General features: G+C 47.2%; 4 non-coding genes across 4 annotated transcripts; all 4 read right to left on the minus strand.

Moving 5' to 3' along the window:
* Window positions 1–3,003: 3,003 nt before the first annotated feature.
* TRNAN-GUU lies at window positions 3,004–3,077 on the minus strand. Its single transcript has one exon. It is a non-coding gene; the product is annotated as a tRNA-Asn (tRNA).
* A 9,801-nt stretch (window positions 3,078–12,878) lies between these two features.
* TRNAN-GUU lies at window positions 12,879–12,952 on the minus strand. The gene has a single exon. It is a non-coding gene; the product is annotated as a tRNA-Asn (tRNA).
* Window positions 12,953–15,519: 2,567 nt separating this feature from the next.
* TRNAN-GUU lies at window positions 15,520–15,593 on the minus strand. The gene has a single exon. It is a non-coding gene; the product is annotated as a tRNA-Asn (tRNA).
* A 156-nt stretch (window positions 15,594–15,749) lies between these two features.
* On the minus strand, window positions 15,750–15,822 carry TRNAV-UAC. Its single transcript has one exon. It is a non-coding gene; the product is annotated as a tRNA-Val (tRNA).
* Between the last annotated feature and the right edge of the window lie 2,869 nt (window positions 15,823–18,691).

Below are 18,691 nucleotides of genomic sequence, written 5' to 3' on the forward strand. Positions count from 1 at the left end.
CAGTTTAGGCCGATACGTATTCTTCTACATATTTTTCGTAAAAAAAATCGCAATAAACGTTTATTGATTGGTTTGCGCAAAAGTTATAGCGTTTACAAAATGGGGGGTAGTTTTATGGCATTTTTATTAATATATTTTTTTTACTAGTAATGGCGGCGATCAGCGTTTTTTTTTCGGTACTGCGACATTATGGCGGACATTTCGGACACATTTTTGGGACCATTGGCATTTTTATAAAGATCAGTGCTATATAAACATTGGATTACTAGAAAAATGCCACTGGCAGGGAAGGGGTTAACACTAGGGGGCGAGGAAGGGGTTAAGTATGTTACCTGGATGTGTTCTAACTGTAGGGGGGGTTGGCTCACTAGGGGAAATGACTGATCGCTGTTCATACATTGTATGAACAGACGGTCAGGCATTTCTCCCCCTGACAGGACCGGGAGCTGTGTGTTTACACACACAGCTCCCAGTCCTCGCTCTGTAACGAGCGATTGCGGGTGCCCGGTGGCGATCGTTATTGTACGGGCTCTCGCCCAGGAGAGCCGACCTGCCGCCGTAGAATGACGGCGGCTGGTCGGCAAGTAGAATATATATATATATATATATCTCTATAACGCTTGAAGCACCTAATCTAATATAGAGAGATATATATATATATATCTTTAAATTTCGTACCTGGGGGGTGTGTATAGTATGCCTGTAAAGTAGCTCATGCTTCCCAGTGTTTAGAACAGTCTCTGCACAAAATGACGTTTCTAAAGGAAATTTATTTTTCCGGAAATGTAATTATTAGTTAGTAGGGGGTGGCTGTGTCCTCTATTTCAATCCGGGACATTGTATTGTCCCGGGAATGAAGGTGCCCAGGACAGGCATGTCAAATGCGGGACAGTCCTGGGCAAACCTGGAACACGTGGGCACCCTAGCCCCACCACTGTAATCCCCTGTACATCTGCCCCACCACTTTATCACCTTGCTCTTTTTTCCCACCACTGTAACCCCCTGCACATCTGCTCCACTGCCCTGCTCTTCTTTCTCACTGCTCAACCATCTTCTCATCTGTCCTGACACTGAACTTATCTGCTCTTCTGCCCCACCACTGTAACCCCCTGCTCTTCTGCCCCACCACTGTAACCCCCCTGCTCTTCTGCCCCACCACTGTAACCCCCCTGCTCTTCTGCCCCACCACTGTAATCTCCTGCTCTTCTGCCCCACCACTGTAATCTCCTGCTCTTCTGCCCCACCACTGTAATCTCCTGCTCTTCTGCCCCACCACTGTAAACCCCCCCCCCTGCTCTTCTGCCCCACCACTGTAAACCCCCCCCCTGCTCTTCTGCCCCACCACTGTAAACCCCCCCTGCTCTTCTGCCCCACCACTGTAAACCCCCCCTGCTCTTCTGCCCCACCACTGTAAACCCCCCCTGCTCTTCTGCCCCACCACTGTAAACCCCCCCTGCTCTTCTGCCCCACCACTGTAACCCCCCCCCTGCTCTTCTGCCCCACCACTGTAACCCCCCTGCTCTTCTGCCCCACCACTGTAACCCCCCCCCCCCTGCTCATCTGTCCCACCAATGCACTTCCTTTCTGATCTGCCCCACCGCTGTACCCACCTCCTCTTCTGTCCCACCACTGTAACTCCCCTGCTCATCACCTTCTTATCTGCCCCACCACTGTAACCCGCTTTCTCATCCGCCCCACCAATGTACCTCCTGCACATTTGTCTCACATAGCTCCTAACTGTCCCTGATTTCGAGGGACTGTCCCTGATTTGGAGCAATGTCCCTGCATCCCTCTTTCCTCCTCATTTGTCCCTCATTTTGGTCTGATCTATATGGTTGTTCCCAGCGCTAAACCTTTCATACAAATTCTAAATTGCTGCATTTGTAAATTTTTAAAAGCCAATATAAAGGAATAGTAGTGTTAAAAAAAAAAAAATCCCTTGTGGATTTAATTACTGTATTTATCGGAGTATTGCGCGCTCCGGCGTATAGCACACACCCCTAATTTTGACCCCTTTTTCCTGTAAAAAAAAAAAAATGTTATTACATTTTACTACTTACAGTTTTGGTGTCATGCCCGGCATCCATCGGCGGCCTCGTCCGGTCCGGCGTCCGTCTGCGGCTTCGGTGGTGTCCTCCCGCGCTGTCTTCATGGCGAATCCCTGCTTCCCGTTCTCAGTTTGAAGCCGCCGACGACGTATACCGAGCGCAGTACACTCGCGTATATTCGGCCAGGCTCGGCTTCTCGCGCATAAACGTCACAGAGCGTGACTACGAGTAAAGCCGAGCCTGGCCGAATGTACCCGAGTGTACTGCGCTCGGTATATTGCGGCGCAGGCATTCAAACTCGGCGCGGGTATCGGCGTATATCGCGCACCCACGATTTTGCCCTGAGTTTCAGGGCAAAAAAGTGCGCGATATACGCCGATAAATACGGTAACCAATTTTTTTTGGTTAATGCTCCTTTAAGGGGGTGTGTCCTATGCACACCCTAATCACCCTGTGTGGTGCACATTGTACCGAAAAATACTACATTAAACTGGCACCAACGCACAGAAAAATACAGCATTAAAAGGCACATAACACACCAAAATATACTACTTTAAACGTGCAGTAATGCACAGAAATATGCTGCATTAAACGTGCAGTAACACACTGGAATATAGTGCGTTAAACATGCAGTAATGCACAGAAATATACCCCCAATATTTTACCAAAGCTCCCGAATGGGGCTCTTAACATAATTAAAAAATAAATAAAAAACTACTGACACTGTCCTCTGCCCTACTGACACCGTCCACCGCTCTGCTGACACCATCAATATACTGTATATACACATGCAAATATATTTGAGCTTTGGGGTGCACACCCTAATGCCATAGGCTGCGCACACCTATGGTAAATATATTGATATATATGAAAAAATGCTTTAATATTAGAGAAATTTCCCCCTGAAATACAGGTATACACTTTTACAAGGTTGGCTATCTAAGTAAAAGCTTCCCGTCCCTGGGTGGGCTTGAACCACCAACCTTTCGGTTAACAGCCGAACGCGCTAACCGATTGCGCCACAGAGACTTGTGTTTGGGCTTTTGATCTAACAAGGTAAAGCTCACTCTCCTAAGGGAATTGAAATTAAAATTGGATCTGGAATATTTAATTTCAGCTATTGAAACGTACTGTCTGGTGTATTAGTATAAAAACAATCTGATTTAGAGAAGCAATGATATTTCCATGAAAAAAAAAAAACTTGGAGAATGCGGGCATCGATCCCGCTACCTCTCACATGCTAAGCGAGCGCTCTACCATTTGAGCTAATCCCCCGTCATGGATATTGAATAACACGTAACAAGTAACCAGCAGAGGACAGTGTGCTGACATATCAGGAAACCAGTAGCCGATATATACAGTGCATTCGGTGGTGTACAGTATATAATATGCTTCAGGCGGTGTATTTATATATATATACCCTATTTATCGGCGTATACCGCGCACTATTTTGCCCTGAAAATCAGGGCAAAATCGTGGGTGTGCGATATATGCCGATACCCGCTTTCCCGCGCCGAGTTTGAATACTGCGCCGACATATACCGAGCGCAGTACACTCGTGTATAGTCGGCAGTCTCGGCTACACTCGAGCATTGCCGACTATACGCGAGTGTCCTGCGCTCGGTATATGCCGGCGCAGTATTCAAATTCGAAGCGGGAAACGAGCGAGGACGCCGCAGAAGGACGACGGACCCGACGAAGAGGACACCCGAAGCCGGACCCGACACCAAACTGTAAGTACAAAAATCTTTTTTTCACAGGAATTTCTGGGCAAATTTAGGGGTGCGCGCTATACGCGGGAGCACGCTATACCCCAATAAATACGGTATATATATACTCTGCATTCAGTGTATTAATATGGATTTGGCGGTGTACAGTATATAATACACTTCAGGTGGTGTATCTATATATATGTAGCACTACGCCCGAAGAAGCTGCTGGTTTGTTTTGGGTGGCACGTTACCTCTGTATCTCTGCCGTCTAGGGTACTGGATGAGAGCTGCAGTAAAGTCAATGGCCCGTATTCAGATACGAGTTACGACGGCGTATATCTCCAGATACGCCGTCGTAACTCTGAGTGTGCGGGGTCGTATCTATGCGTCTGATTCCTAGAATCAGTTATGCATAGATTTCCCTAAGATCCGACCGGCGTAAATGTCTTACACCATTGTATCTTAGTTGCATATTTACGCTGGCCGCTAGGTAGCGCTTCCGTATATTTACGAGTAGAATATGTAAATTAGGTAGATACGCCGATTCAGAAACGTACGTCCGCCCGGCGCATTTTTTTACATAAGGCTTTTTCCGGTGTAAAGTTACCCCTCATAAAGCAGGGGTAAGTCATGTTCCGTATGGACTTCGGAAACGTACGAACAGTGTTGTAAGGCGTCCATGAATGGGGCTATAAGTAAGTTACGTTCACGACGAAAGCATTGACTATTTGCAACGTGATTTCGAGCATGCGCACTGGGATACGTCCACGGACGGCGCATGCGCCGTTTGAAAACAGCGTCAATTACGTGGGGTCATGATAGTTTAACATAAAACATGCCGACTACCAGCCAAATTTGAATTAGGCGGGCTTACGCCGACACATTTACACTACGCCGCCGTAACTTAGGGCGCAAGTTCTTTCTGAATACGGAAATTGCGCCCTAAGTTACGGCGGCGTAGTGTATCTGAGATACGCTACGCCCGCCGATAGATACGATAATGTATCTGAATCCGGGCCCATGTCCACACAACAGGTGTCTTTTCTGTGCTTTTATTACCCAGCCTGGTAAAAACGATAAGCAGTAGAAGGGTGAAGGGATAGCAAAATAGGAAACAGCAGATTCAAGTGTAACTGGATATGGAAAACAGTCCTGCTTTCCACAACAACTTTACTTCGCCACTCCAGCCGGAGTGGGTGTAGTGCACCTGGACAGGCCTCTCTCACCAGCCTGGCAACCAGAATGTCAATCGAATGGATAGGATTAAAGCCCTGTACACACGATCAGTCCATTCGATGAGAACGGTCCAATTGGTTAACCGATGAAGCTGACTGATGGTCTGATGTGCCTACACACCATCCGTTAAAAAAAACAATGGGGTCCAATGCGGTGACGTAAAACACAATGACAAGCTGAGAAAAATTAAGTTCGATGCTTCCAAGCATTGATTCTGAGCATGCGCGGGTTTTTAACCGATGCTTTTGCGTACTAACCATCGGTTTTGACCTATCGCTTAGGCGTCCATCGGTTGAATTTTAAAGCCAGTTCTACATTTTTGGACCGAAGGATAACTGACCGATGGGGCCCACACACGGTCGGTTTGGACCGATGAAACGGACCTTCAGTCTTCGTGTCTACGCGGCCTTAGTCTTTGCCGCAGACCCTCCTTAAGATTGGAGACAATTGCGGTTCAAAATTCTTCTTGACTGGATTTAGCACCCGGTTCTCCTTCACATAGCTTTTGGTTTAGTTAGCAACTGACAGGCGAACCACGTCCAGCATCTCAGAACCAAAGTGTCCTCCGATGAATAGACAGGCCTCTCCTGAAACACCGGCCTTGTGCTCGGTATCTCCCGGACAGGTTTCTCATCAGTCAGCTTCCTCCAATTGGACGGACAGCCCAGGAACACTTGGCGAAATAGGGACTCAGTCGACTTACTGGATCCACAATCTAGAACACTGCGACACACACACACACACGCACACCCCAGTCAGGAGGGCCACACATGGGGGTGATGGGACGACTGCCCAGCTCAAGGGCGGGAACAAAGCGACCTAGAACCAATGGCGTCTGCCCTTTAAATACCCCTTTCCAGCATGCACCCTCCTGATTGGTTGCCGGGAAGAGATATTCAACTGCACTTGACCCTGCTGCTGCCACCTGTCGGCCTGGGGTGGGAACACAACCCCAGACAACGACAGTATGCAAAAACAGTACAGCCAAAACTGGAACAGAGGCCCAAAATGTAACCAAATAACAGGTTCAGAGCCAACTACCTCGCTGAACTCCCTCTAAATTTACAATAGCACCGGCTCTGAAAGTAGCCAGGCGCTACATTATATATATATATATATATATATATATATGCAGGGCTTTTTTTCTCAGAGAATAGGTGAAGGAACTCCCTCCTTCTGTCACCTCTTGTGTCCACCCCCTACCCACCCCCAAGCACCATTCCTTGGTTCCACTCCCTACCCATCTCTGAGTACAGTTCCTTGGTTCTACCCACCTCCCAGCACTATTCCTTGGCTCCACCCCCTACCCACCCCTGAGCACCATTCATTGGTTTCACCCCTACCCACCTCTGAGCACCATTCATTGGTTTCACCCCCTACCCACCTCTGAGCACCATTTCTTGGTTCCACCCCCTACCCACCTCTGAGCACCATTCTTTGGTTCCAGCCCTCCCCACCTCCGAGCACCATTCCTTTTCTCCGCCCCTACCCATCTCCGAGCACTGTTCCTTGGTTCCACCCCCCACCCACCTCCGAGCACTATTCCTTGGTTCCACCCCCCACCCACCTCCGAGCACTATTCCTTGGTTCCACCCCCTACCCACCTTCAAGCACCATTCATTGGTTCCACCCTCTACCCACCTCCGAGCACCATTACATACATTCAGATCTGGAGGTGCTGGAACTGCGTTCCCCCGTGTTCCTGCTGGAAAAAGCCCTATATATATATATATATATATATATATATATATATATATATATATATATACACACACAGGTGAAACTTGAAAAATTTTAATATCGTGCAAAAGTTAATTTATTTCACTAATGCAACTTAAAAGATGAAACTAATATATGAGATAGACTCATTACATGCAAAGCAAGATAGTTCAAGCCGTGATTTGTCATAATTGTGATGATTATGGCTTACAGCTCATGAAAACCCCAAACCCACAATCTCAGAAAATTAGAATATTGTGAAAAGGTGCAATATTCTAGGCTCAATATGTCCCATTCTAATCAGCTAATTAAGCCATTACACCTGCAAAGGGTTCCTGAGCCTTTAAATAGTCTGGTTCAGTAGGAATCACAATCATGGGAAAGACTGCTGACCTGACAGTGGGGTGAAAGTCTCAAAAGGTAATGGCAAAAGAAGTTGCAAAGTGCTGTATCAAAGCACATTGATAGAAAGTTATGCGGAAGGGAAAAGTGTGGAAGAAAAAGGTGCACAAGCAGCAGGGATGAGCGCAGCCTGGAGAGGATTGTCAGGAAAAGGCCATTCAAAAGTGTTGTGGACTGAGGCTGGAGTCAGTGCATCAAGAGCCACTTCACACAGACGGATCCTGGACATGGGCTTCAAATGTCGTATTCCTCTTGTCAAGCCTCCTGAAAAACAAACAACGTCAGAAGCGTCTTACCTGGGCTAAAGGGGTCCAAAGTCCTCTTTTCTGATGAGAGCAAATTTTGCATCCCATTTGGAAACCAAGGAGCCGGAGTGTAACTGTCCGCCTGTCACAGGCTGCATTCACACCTGAGCGTTTTGTCGCCTGAAGCGCGACGCTCAAAAACGCTAGAGGGGAAAAAATACATTACTGCCTATGGAGATGGTTCACATCTCTACTCCAATACGCCTGAAGCCGAACGCCTGAAGCCCAAAACAAGTTCCGGACCCTTTTTTGTTGCGCGTATCGGGCGGTTTGGTCGTTTTTTAAGAGCGTTTCTATTTTTCATAGAAAGTAATGGAAACGCTCGATTCAAGTGACTAGCGCGACAACGAGTGTTTGCTACGGGCGTTTTTTTGCTTTAATCAATAGAACATTTCACCCAGGCAGAAGATAAAAAAAAACTACCAACATAGCAAGAAGTGATGAAAAGATGATCTTTTTTCCTATTGTCCAAAGTAAAAAATGTCAAAGTACAAAAACGTCGGACGACGCTGTATGCAAACGCGCAAATAAGCGTGAATACGTGCGACAAAACGCCGGAAAAAACGACCGACGCTCAGGCGTGAATGCAGCCTAAATCTTTGTTCTGCACTGACTACAGGTGGAACCTTTTCCGCCTTACTTTTGTTCCCCTGGGGACTCCTTTAATCACCGGACACTTCCTGCTTCTTCTAGTTTGAGAGAAAAGAAGGCCCTCATGTTCCAGTATTTAAAGGCTAGCCAGCAGATTGTTCATGGAAGTTTTTCTAAAATTAAAGTTTGCACCCCTTGGCAAGCGTAGCGAGGTAATGCATTAAAGGTGCCTTGTCATTGTTAGTATATATGTTTTTAGTCATAAATTGTGTCCATGCTGTTAGTTGAAAGATATGCTGTAGACAATCCACATGTTTGTATAGTCATATTTCTTTAGATGTTTAATGTTAATTTATATATATATATATATATATATATATATATATATTACATATGTATATGTATATATATTACAGTTTTCCCGGTGCAGTCTGTACTTCTGGTGCTTAGACCGTTTAAGGAGTTAAAGTGGAGGTTCACCCAAAAAAAAAAAATTGTTAACATTACATTCAGCCGAGTTGTCATAATGACAATCGGCTGTTTTTTTATTTTATTTTATCCCCGTACATACCGTATTTTCACCGCCGCTTCCAGGTATGTCTTCTGCGGGACTGGGCGTTCCTAATTGATTGACAGGCTTCCGACCGTCGCATACAGCGTGTCACGAGTTGCCGAAAGTAGCCGAACGTCGGTGCGCAGGCGCCGTATAGAGCCGCACCGACGTTCGGCTTCTTTCGGCAACTCGTGACGCGCTGTATGCGACGGTCGGAAGCCTGTCAATCAATTAGGAACGCCCAGTCCCGCAGAAGACATACCCGGAGGCGGCGGTGAAAATACGGTATGTACGGGGATAAAATAAAAAAAAAACAGCCGATTGTCATTATGACAACTCAGGTGAATGTAATGTTAACAATTTTTTTTTGGGGTGAACCCCCGCTTTAAAAGATTAAAGCAGGGGTTCACCCCAAAAACTATTTTCTAACATTACATTGAGCTCAGTCTCGACATTGACAGTATGCCGATTTTATTTATTTTTTGCTGTATATACCTCGTATAGCTATTTTCTTAGCCGGTGACTTGTCCTCAATGTTCCCCTATGGGGGAAGTTCCTTCACTGACTGCGCAGGTGCAAACTTCCCGACGGAAATCTCCGAACCTCGCCCGGCATCCAGGCTCATTCTTTAACATCTCCGTGGATTGGAGGATGTTAAAAAAAAAAGCCATGAGGCGGAGCGCAGCGAGGCCGACTGGCCACTTACCTCAAAATCCACGTCGCCCTGGATGCCGGCCGCCGTTCGGGGATTTCCGTCAGCAAGTTTGCACCTGCGCAGTGCTTGAAGGAACTTTCCCGATAGCTGGAACCAGCTCAGCGCATCAGTTTGCGCATGCGCTGGAACTTTCAGGATACCTGGAACCAGCACGGCAGATCACCGGCTTCCGGGTAGTGAATCCAGTTTGAGTGGGCATTCCTATGCAGCAGTTAGTGATTGACTTGATGACAAAAACTACCCCCCCGTCGCATAAGGAGCGCCACGAGTTGCCGAAAGAAGCCGAACGTCGGTGCGCAGGCGCCGTATAGCGCCGACTCGACGTTCGGCTTCATTCGGCAACTTGTGACGCTCCTTATGCGACGGGGGGGTAGTTTTTGTCATCAAGTCAATCACTAAGGCCCCTTTCACATTGGACCTGTAGCCGCGGTGGTGGTATATCGCCGCTAAAAATAGCGTCTCTATACCGCCGGGATTGCCGCGGGAATCGGCCGCTAGCGGTGCGGTATTAACCCCCGCTAGCGGCCGATAAAGGGTTAATACCGCCCGCAATGCGCCTCTATAGAGGCGCATTGTGGGCGGTATTGCCGCGGTTTCCCATTGTTTTCAATGGGAAGGAGCGGTATACATGCCGCTCCTCTCACCGCTCCAAAGATGCTGCTGACAGTGTGAAAGCCCTCGGGCTTTCACATTGAGTCTGCAGTGAAGGAGTTTTTCAGGCGGGATAGCAGCGCTATTTTTAGCGCTGTACCGCCTGAAAAACTCCTCAATGTGAAAGGGGCCTAACTGCATAGGAACGCCCACCGCGGGATTCATTACCCGGAAGCCGGCTAAGAAAATAGCTATACGAGGTATGTACAGCAAAAACAAAATCGACATACTGTCAATGTCGAGACTGAGCTCAATGTAATGTTAGAAAATTGTTTTTAGGGTGAACCCCCGCTTTAACCTCTGTGGTGTTCAACCTTAATGCACACCTTTGAGGCAAAAGAAATAAAAGTACTGCACCCGTCAGAAGCTCTCCTTTCGTTATTTACTCAAAGCCAATGGGGCCGCTACACGGAGTATGGAGGAAGAATGGAGAGGCACACACTGCAAGATGCTTGAAGTCCAGTGTGAAGTTTCCACAGTCTGTGTTGATTTGGGGAGCCGTGTCATTAGGGTGACCACATTTCCAAACTACAATTCAGGGACACCCCCCTTCAAAAAAATCAGCTTGCGCTTTAACGAATCACAGCACAGTGATTGAACACAAGAGGCGGGATTTATGGTTTCTCCACTCACAAGCAGGGGGCGTGGGGTTGTGCTCCTCCCAGCATTCCCGGCCAGGGCAAGTACCGTCAGTGAGTAAAGCGGTGATGTGGTGGCCTTTTTTGGGGCATCAGATTGGCCCGGGGGTAGCTGTGTCAGTTTCATTCTGGGACACTGTATTGTACTGGAATGAAGGTGCCCGGGACAGACCATCAAAATGCGGGACTGTCCCGGGCAATCCGGGACACGTGGTCACCCTACGTCATGTGCTGATGTTGGTCCACTGTGCTTCATTAAATCCGGGGTCACCGCAGACGTCTACCAGGAGATTTTGGAGCATTTCATGCTTCCTTCGGCAGACGAGCTCTATGAGGATGCTGACTTCATTTTCCAGCAGGACTTGGCACCTCCCCCACACTGCCAAAAGCACCAAAACCTGGTTCAATGACCGTGGGATTACTGTGCTTGATTGGCCAGCAAATTCACCTGACCTGAACCCCATACAGAATCTATGGGTCATTGCCAAGTGAAAGATGAGACATGAGTTCCAACAATGCAGAAGAGCTGAAGGCCGCTATTGAAGCATCTTAGTCTTCCATAACACCTCAGCAGTGCCACAGGCTGATGGCTTTCATGCCACGCCGCATAAGGATGAGCTCTGGTGTGTTCGCATGCTACACGTGCAGAGCCCGCCAGGAAGTGTGCACGGCGCTGCGCTAATCACAGCCAGGGAGACATTTCCCGATCTCTGCAGCCGAACATCGGGACAATGTCTCCCTGGCTGTGATTAGCGCAGCGCCGTGCACACTTCCTGGCGGGCTCTGCACGTGTAGCATGCGAACACGCCAGAGCTCATCCTTAACGCCGCATTGAGGCAGTAATTGCTGCAAAAGGGGCCCAAACCAAGTACTGAGTAGATATGCAAGCTTCTACTTTTCAGAGGTCCGATATTGTATGTACAATCCTTGTTTTATTGATTGCATGTAATCTAATTTTCGGAGATTGTTGATTTGGGGTTTTCATGAGCTGTAAGCCATAATCATCACAATTATGACAAATCACAGCTTGAACTATCTTGCTTTGCATGTAATGAGTCTATCTCATATACAGTGGAACCTTGGATTGCGAGTAACGCAGTAAACAAGCATTTCGCAATACGAGAGCTGTATTTCTCGGTTTGTGAGTGTTGTCTCGCAAAAACTATCAGGATTCAGGCCAAGGCAGTGTGCAGTACCGCTTTCGTCCTAAGGTTGGGTGGGGCGCCGGAGCCGAAAGGCGCTGATTGCAGCCGATCGTCGCAGTTCGGAAAGGCCTGAGGACAGTTCGGCTGACCTCAGAAAGGCTTGTGAACGGAGTCTTTCCGAGGTTTGCCGAGGTCAGCTGAACTGTCCTCGGGCCTTTCCAGCAGTTTCTGAGGCTCTCCAGGTGCAACCCCACCTCTGACCGCATGCGGTATTGCATGCCATTGAAGTCAATGCGGAACTAATTATTTTAGTTTCCATTGACTTCTGTGGGGAAACTAGCTTTGATATGCGACTGCTTTGGATTACGAGCGTTCCCCTGAAAAGGATTATGCTCGTAATCCAAGGTTCCACTGTATTAGTTTCACCTTTTTAAGTTGCATTAGTGAAATAAATGAACTTTTGTACGATATTCAAATTTTTCGAGTTTCACCTGTATGTATCTATTCATGTGTGTATGTATGTGTGTTTTTTTTTTTATATATATATTTTGTACATTTGTACATAAAGTGGATCCTCGGATTGCGAGTAACGCGTCTAACAAGCGTTTCGCAATACGAGCACTGTATTTTAAAGAAATTGTGACTCGTTTGCGAGTGTTGTCTCGCAAAAACGAGCAGGATTCGGACTAAAGCGGTGTGCGCTACTGTCTTTGGCCTGTGGTGGGGGGTCGCCCGAGCAGAGCCGAACGTCGCCGTTCGGAAAGGCCAGAGGACAGCACGACTGACCTCGGCAAATCTCGGGTAGGAAGCCTTTCCGAGGTCAGCCGTTGTGTCCTCGGGCCTTTTCGCCCGTTTTCCAAGGCTTTCCGGCACCCACCGCCTTTTGGCCGCATTCGGTATTGCATCCCATTGAGGTCCATGCAGAACAAATTATTTTCGTTTTCCATTGACTTCTATGGGGAAACTCGCTTTGATATGCTAGTGCTTTGGATTACGAGCATTCTCCTGGAATGGATTATGCTCGTAATCCGAGGTGCCATTGTATGTGTGTGTATATATATATATCTATATCTATATAAGACTAAAAAAACGCTTTAATATTAGAGAAATTTCCCCTGAAATACAGGTATACACTTTTGCAAGGTTGGCTTGTAAAAACATCCCGTCCCTGGGTGGGCTTGAACCACCAACCTTTCGGTTAACAGCCGAACGCGCTAACCGATTGCGCCACAGAGACTTGTGTTTGGGCTTTTGATCTAACAAGGTAAAGCTCACTCTCCTAAGGGAATTGAAATTAAAATTGGATCTGGAATATTCAATTTCAGCTATTGAAACTTACTGTCTGCTGTATTAGTATAAAGTCAATATTTGTTTTAGAGAAGCAATGATATTGCCATTAAAAAAACATTGGAGAATGCGGGCATCGATCCCGCTACCTCTCACATGCTAAGCGAGCGCTCTACCATTTGAGCTAATCCCCCTGATGTATGGTGACCAGCACATAGCAAGAAACCAGCAGAGGGCAGTGTGCTGACTTATCAGGAAACCAGTAGCCGATATATACAGTGCGTTCGGTGGTGTACAATATATAATACGCTTCAGGTGGTGTATTACTATATATATAGATATACACTAGACGACTGAAGCGTCTAATATATATATATATATTCCTTTAAATTTCATACCTGGGGATGTGTATAGTATGCCTGTAAAGTAGCTCACGTTTACCATGTTTAGAACAGTCTCTGCACACCCCAACTTGTTCGGCAAACAGGCAATGTTCGAGTCGAACAGATAGCCCATCCCTAATAAATAAATAAATATATATATATATATATATATATATATATATATATTTTGATACACCACCTGAAGTCTGTGTGTGTGTGTATATATATATATATATATATATATATATATATATATATATATATATATATAGTGACAGTAGGCAGGTTAAATCCCCTGGTTGCATCCAAGATGCCCTATATATATCTCCTAGGTTCAGGCCAGTTTGTACCTCTAGAGGGAGTGCTGGGAGGACTTGATGAGCCCAGCTGTATCAGGTGGGCTCGTTAGGTCCTCTACAATAACTCCCAGCATGCTCAGAGAGATGCTCCAACCTGGAACCAGACCTGTATGAATAGTCTGGGGAGTGATCTTTGTGCGGTGAGACAAAGCCTGTGTGGCTACTATTACCAAAACTCTAACCAGCTGGGAGTTAGGGACTGGGGCAGCACTAGGCTGTACCCAGGCGTTAGGGACACCGATGTGTTTAGTAAGTGGTCAAGAGACCAGGTTTTTTTTTTGTATTTCTTTTGTTTCTGTCACATTTGTTTTGTATATAGTTCAAATAAAATCCGCACTTTTTTTTTTTCCTCCTACCACCGTCTGCTATGCCTAATTGTTTTTGTGTGCTGAACCCGTCCAGGGGGGTCACACACACCCGCTGACGGGCTAACCCCAGGCCCGTCGGAACCCGACAGGCAAAGCAAGCAATTGCCTGGGGCCCCAGCAGGGAGGGCCCTTGCCGCACCGCCGCGTCCTCCTGCAGTCCCGTCGGCCGTGTACCGTAACCGCGCGGTACAGGAGATTCAGGTTCCTGTTCCCGGCGGGACTGACAGGAAGTGCACACACTGAGTGGAGTGTTCACTTCCTTTCAGTCCGGCCCCGGGAACAGCAAACTGAATCCCCTGTACCGCGCGGTTATGGTACGGACTGCAGGAGGACGCAGCGATGCGGCAAGGGCCCTCCCTGCTGGGCCCCTGTGCGGACACCAACATATGCCGATGTGTGCGTGCGTGTGAGGCGGAGGATAGAGGTAAGCCACCACCCCCAAGCCCCCCCCCCCCCCCCCCCCGTTTTTTGTTTTTTTTGTGCTTGGGGCCCCCAAATGTCTTCAAACGGCCCTGGCTAACCCCCTCACTATATATATATAACTAGTATATACAGTAAAACCTTGGTTTGAGTGTAACTTGGTTAGAGAGCGTTTTGCAAGACGAGCTAAATTTTTAAATAAATTGTGGTTTGATATACAAGCGATGTCTTGAGTAGCGTCATGTCACAACTGAGTATAAAAGAGAGGGGAGGAGCCTCTAAGTGTAGCAATATGGTTACATTTAATGAAGGTACAACATTTAGCAACTTATTGCTACACTTAGAGGCGCCTCTCTTCTTTTTTATACTCTGGAGCTCCTGCTGGAATTTGCTTCTAATCCCCTTGTGGAGGCTTCCATTTGTGGATGGACATTTTATGGTCACACAACCATACAACCAACATTGCTATAATCTTTTTATATGGACTATAGACTGAAGGACCTAGGAATAAATGGTTGTGGAACGAATTATCTGAGTTTACATGATTTCTTATAGGGAAATTTTATTTTATATACACGTGGCTTTGGATTACAAGCATGCTTCTGGAATGAATTATGCTCGTAATCCGAGGTTTTACTGTAGATATGACTGAAAAAACGCTTTAATATTAGAGCCCATTCACACCTCCGCGACAAAACGCCGGACGCTCGTGCTGCTGGAGGGGAGAATTCCCATTGCTGTCTATGGAGATGGTTCACATCTCATAGACGCCGTACGCCTGTCGCCTGAAAAAAAGTCCTGGACCCTTTTTTTTCAGGCTGCATTGGCGTTCGGCCATACAAAGCAATGGGAAGGCTTTGTTAAAAAAAAAAAGTTACACACTCGCGGCAAAATACGACACGGAGGTGTGAATGCAGCTTTAGAGAAATTTCCTCTGAAATACGGTTGTACACTTTTGTAAGGTTTGCTTTACAAGTAAAAGCTTCCCGTCCCTGGGTGGGCTTGAACCACCAACCTTTCGGTTAACAGCCGAACGCGCTAACCGATTGCGCCACAGAGACTTGATGGTCAAGTGATCTAACAAGGTGGTAAAGCTCACTCTGCTAAAGGAATTGAAATTAAAATTGGATCTGGAAGAGTTGTAAAAGTCTTTTGATTGGACTTTTCAAACAAAAGGAGCAGTCAATAAAAATACAATGTGGTTTCAAAATAGATACTGGTTCCACTGGGGCTCGAACCCAGGACCTTCTGCGTGTAAAGCAGACGTGATAACCACTACACTATGGAACCTTCCTGATGGCCTGCTCAACATTTGTTGAGGCCAACCAGATTCTCAGATGGTACTTTGAGTGGACCCCATGCCGTTTTTTATTTTTATTTTGGCGTGGGGTTCCCCCCTTTCCTCACCTGCCAGGGTGCATGTTCAGATAAGGGTCTGGTATAGATTTTGGGGGAGACCCCACGCCGTTTTTTTTTACATTTTGGCCCCGGGTTCACCTTAAAATTCATACCAGACCCCAAAGGCCTGCTATGCAAATGGGGTAGGTAGCTCTCAGTCAGACTTTTATAGAGCTAAACAGGTCCTGTAGGTGGATATAGGGGTAGAGATATATCATAAAGTGCCATGTTGGCGTCAGGAAAGTTGTTTAATTGGACTTTGTAAATAACAACACCAGTCAATAAAAATTATGATTTTTGTACTGTAAAATCATTTTCTCTGAAGTTCATGGACGGACACAGCTCCAAATATTCTTGACAGTAGGGTTATGTTCCGTCTATCAGGAGAGGACTAGGCAGACATGTTAAATAGTTAAAAAACATGTAATACAGCAAAGCCAAACAGCACCGCCCAGAGGGCAGGCCCTCTGGTCATAACCACTCACCCTACAGTAAGTGACTCGGTTCGTCTAAAAGCAGTACAAACTTAAAAAGGAGTGGGTGCTGTGTCCGTCTATGAACTTCAGAGAAAAAGATTTTACGGTGAGTACAAAAATCCTATTTTCTCTTTCGTTCATGGATGGACACCGCTCCAAATATTCTTGACAGTAGGGATGTCTCCAAGCAGTGTAAAAAAAACAAGGGCTGGGCACAGCAAGCAAACCAACTTCCACCCAAAAACAAACAGTGCTCCTCAGCGGAGGAGTTGCAACATTAAACAGCCGCCTGCAAAACTTTGCGGCCAAAGCAAGCATCTGTAGATACATGTACATCAACCTTGTAAGATTTAGTGAATGTGTGAACGGGTGACCAGGTCGCCGCCTTGCACACCTGTGAGACAGACGCTTGATGTCAGAATGCCCAGGAAGCACCATTCGCCCTGGTTAATGGCGCCGTCACAGGAAAGGGAAACCCCTGTAGGGTATAGGCCTGAATCACGATCTGTCTAATCCACCGAGAGATGGTGGCCGACGAGCCCGCCAGACCCTTCTGTGGACCAGTCACCGATACAAACAGTGAGTCTGACCTCCGGAACGGAGCCGTAGCAGAGAGATATACTCGCAGGGCTCGGACAACATCTAAGGAATGTACAGCAACCTCTTTTGAATGCAACGGTCGAGGACACAGGGATGGAAGCACTATGTCCTCATTAAGATGAAAGGCCAAAACAACTTTTGGAAGAAAAGAAGGCTGCGGGCGTAACACCGCCTTATCCTTGTGGGGGATCAAGTAGGGGGACTTGCAAGACAAGGCCGCCAATTCAGAAACCCTCCTTACTGATGTAATGGCCACCAGAAAGGCCACCTTCTGAGAGAGTGTCAAAAGGGGAATCTCTCTGATATTCTCAAAAGAAGGTTTCTGAAGTGCCGAGAGCACCAGATTCAAATCTCACAGGAGTAGAGGTGGACAAACTGGAGGGGCCACATGTTGAACCCCTTGCACAAACGTTCTCACCAGTGGATGAGCAGCAAAGGGACGTTGAAACAAAACAGCCAAGGCTGAAATCTGCCCCTTTATGGTGCTTAGGGCAAGACTTTGATCCACCCCACGCTGTAAAAACAGCAGGATTCTGGAAACCAAATAAGCCTGTGGGCGCCACTCCATCTCCTCACGCATGTAGGCCTTCCACGTATGATGATAGATATTCCTAGAAGAAGACCCTCAGCATGGTGGAAATTACCAAGTCAGACAGACCCCGGTCCCTCAGTACCTGACTTTCAACAGCCATGCCGTTAAAGCCAGCGACTGTAAATCAGGATGAAGAATAGGACCTTGCAACAGAAGGTCCTCCCGCATTGGCAGTCACCAAGGGACATCCGCCACCAGGCGTTCAAGGTCAGCGTACCAAGGGCGCCCAGGCCAATCTGGAGCAAATAGAATCACCAGGATCCCCTCGGTCTCCACCCTGCGAAGCAGACGAGGAAGGAGCTTCAGCGGGGGAAAGGCATATATCAGCCAATACTGACCCCACAAAGCAACCAACGCATCTGTCGCGTCCGCCCAGGGATCTTTTGACCTGGCCACAAACCTCAATAACTTCCGATTGCATACCTCCCAACATTTCAAAAATCCACTGCGGGACATTCTTGTTGAGCGGGGGGGGATCGAAGTCGGATCAAAGTTGTTGAGTGGGAGGGGGGGTGATTGCCGCGGATCTAAGTTGTTGAGGGGGGGGGGTTGCCGCAGATTGATGAAGTTGTTGTCTCTCACCTGTGCACAGCCTGTCGGTTCTCCTCTTCACTTCAGCTGCCGCAGTCCAGACACCGCTCCGGTCAGCATGTCTCTCCTTAGGCTTTTTTCTTCTCCTTCCTGTGCGGGAAAATTAACCCCGGGAAGATGCAGTATGTGCGGGAAGTTCCCGCAGAATCCGGAGGTTGGGAGGTATGCGATTGAGTTGAGAAGCCAGGAGATCCGTGTCTGGCGTGCCTCATCTCCGGCAAAGTAGCTGAAACACATCCGGGTGTAGTGACCATTCTCCTTGGTCCAACATGTCTGCCTAGTCCTCTCCTGATAGACGGAACATAACCCTACTGTCAAGAATATTTGGAGCTGTGTCCATCCATGAACGAAAGAGAAATGGGGTTTCAAAAAGATACTGGTTCCACTGAGGCTCAAACCCAGGACCTTCTGCAAGTAAAACCTTCTCAGATTTAGCACACTGCCCTCTGCTGGTTTCCTGTTATGTGTTGATCTGTTTTCATCAGGGGGATTAGCTCAAATG

The sequence above is a fragment of the Rana temporaria genome, chromosome 9, assembly GCF_905171775.1.
Source record: "Rana temporaria chromosome 9, aRanTem1.1, whole genome shotgun sequence".
Taxonomy (NCBI): domain Eukaryota; kingdom Metazoa; phylum Chordata; class Amphibia; order Anura; family Ranidae; genus Rana; species Rana temporaria.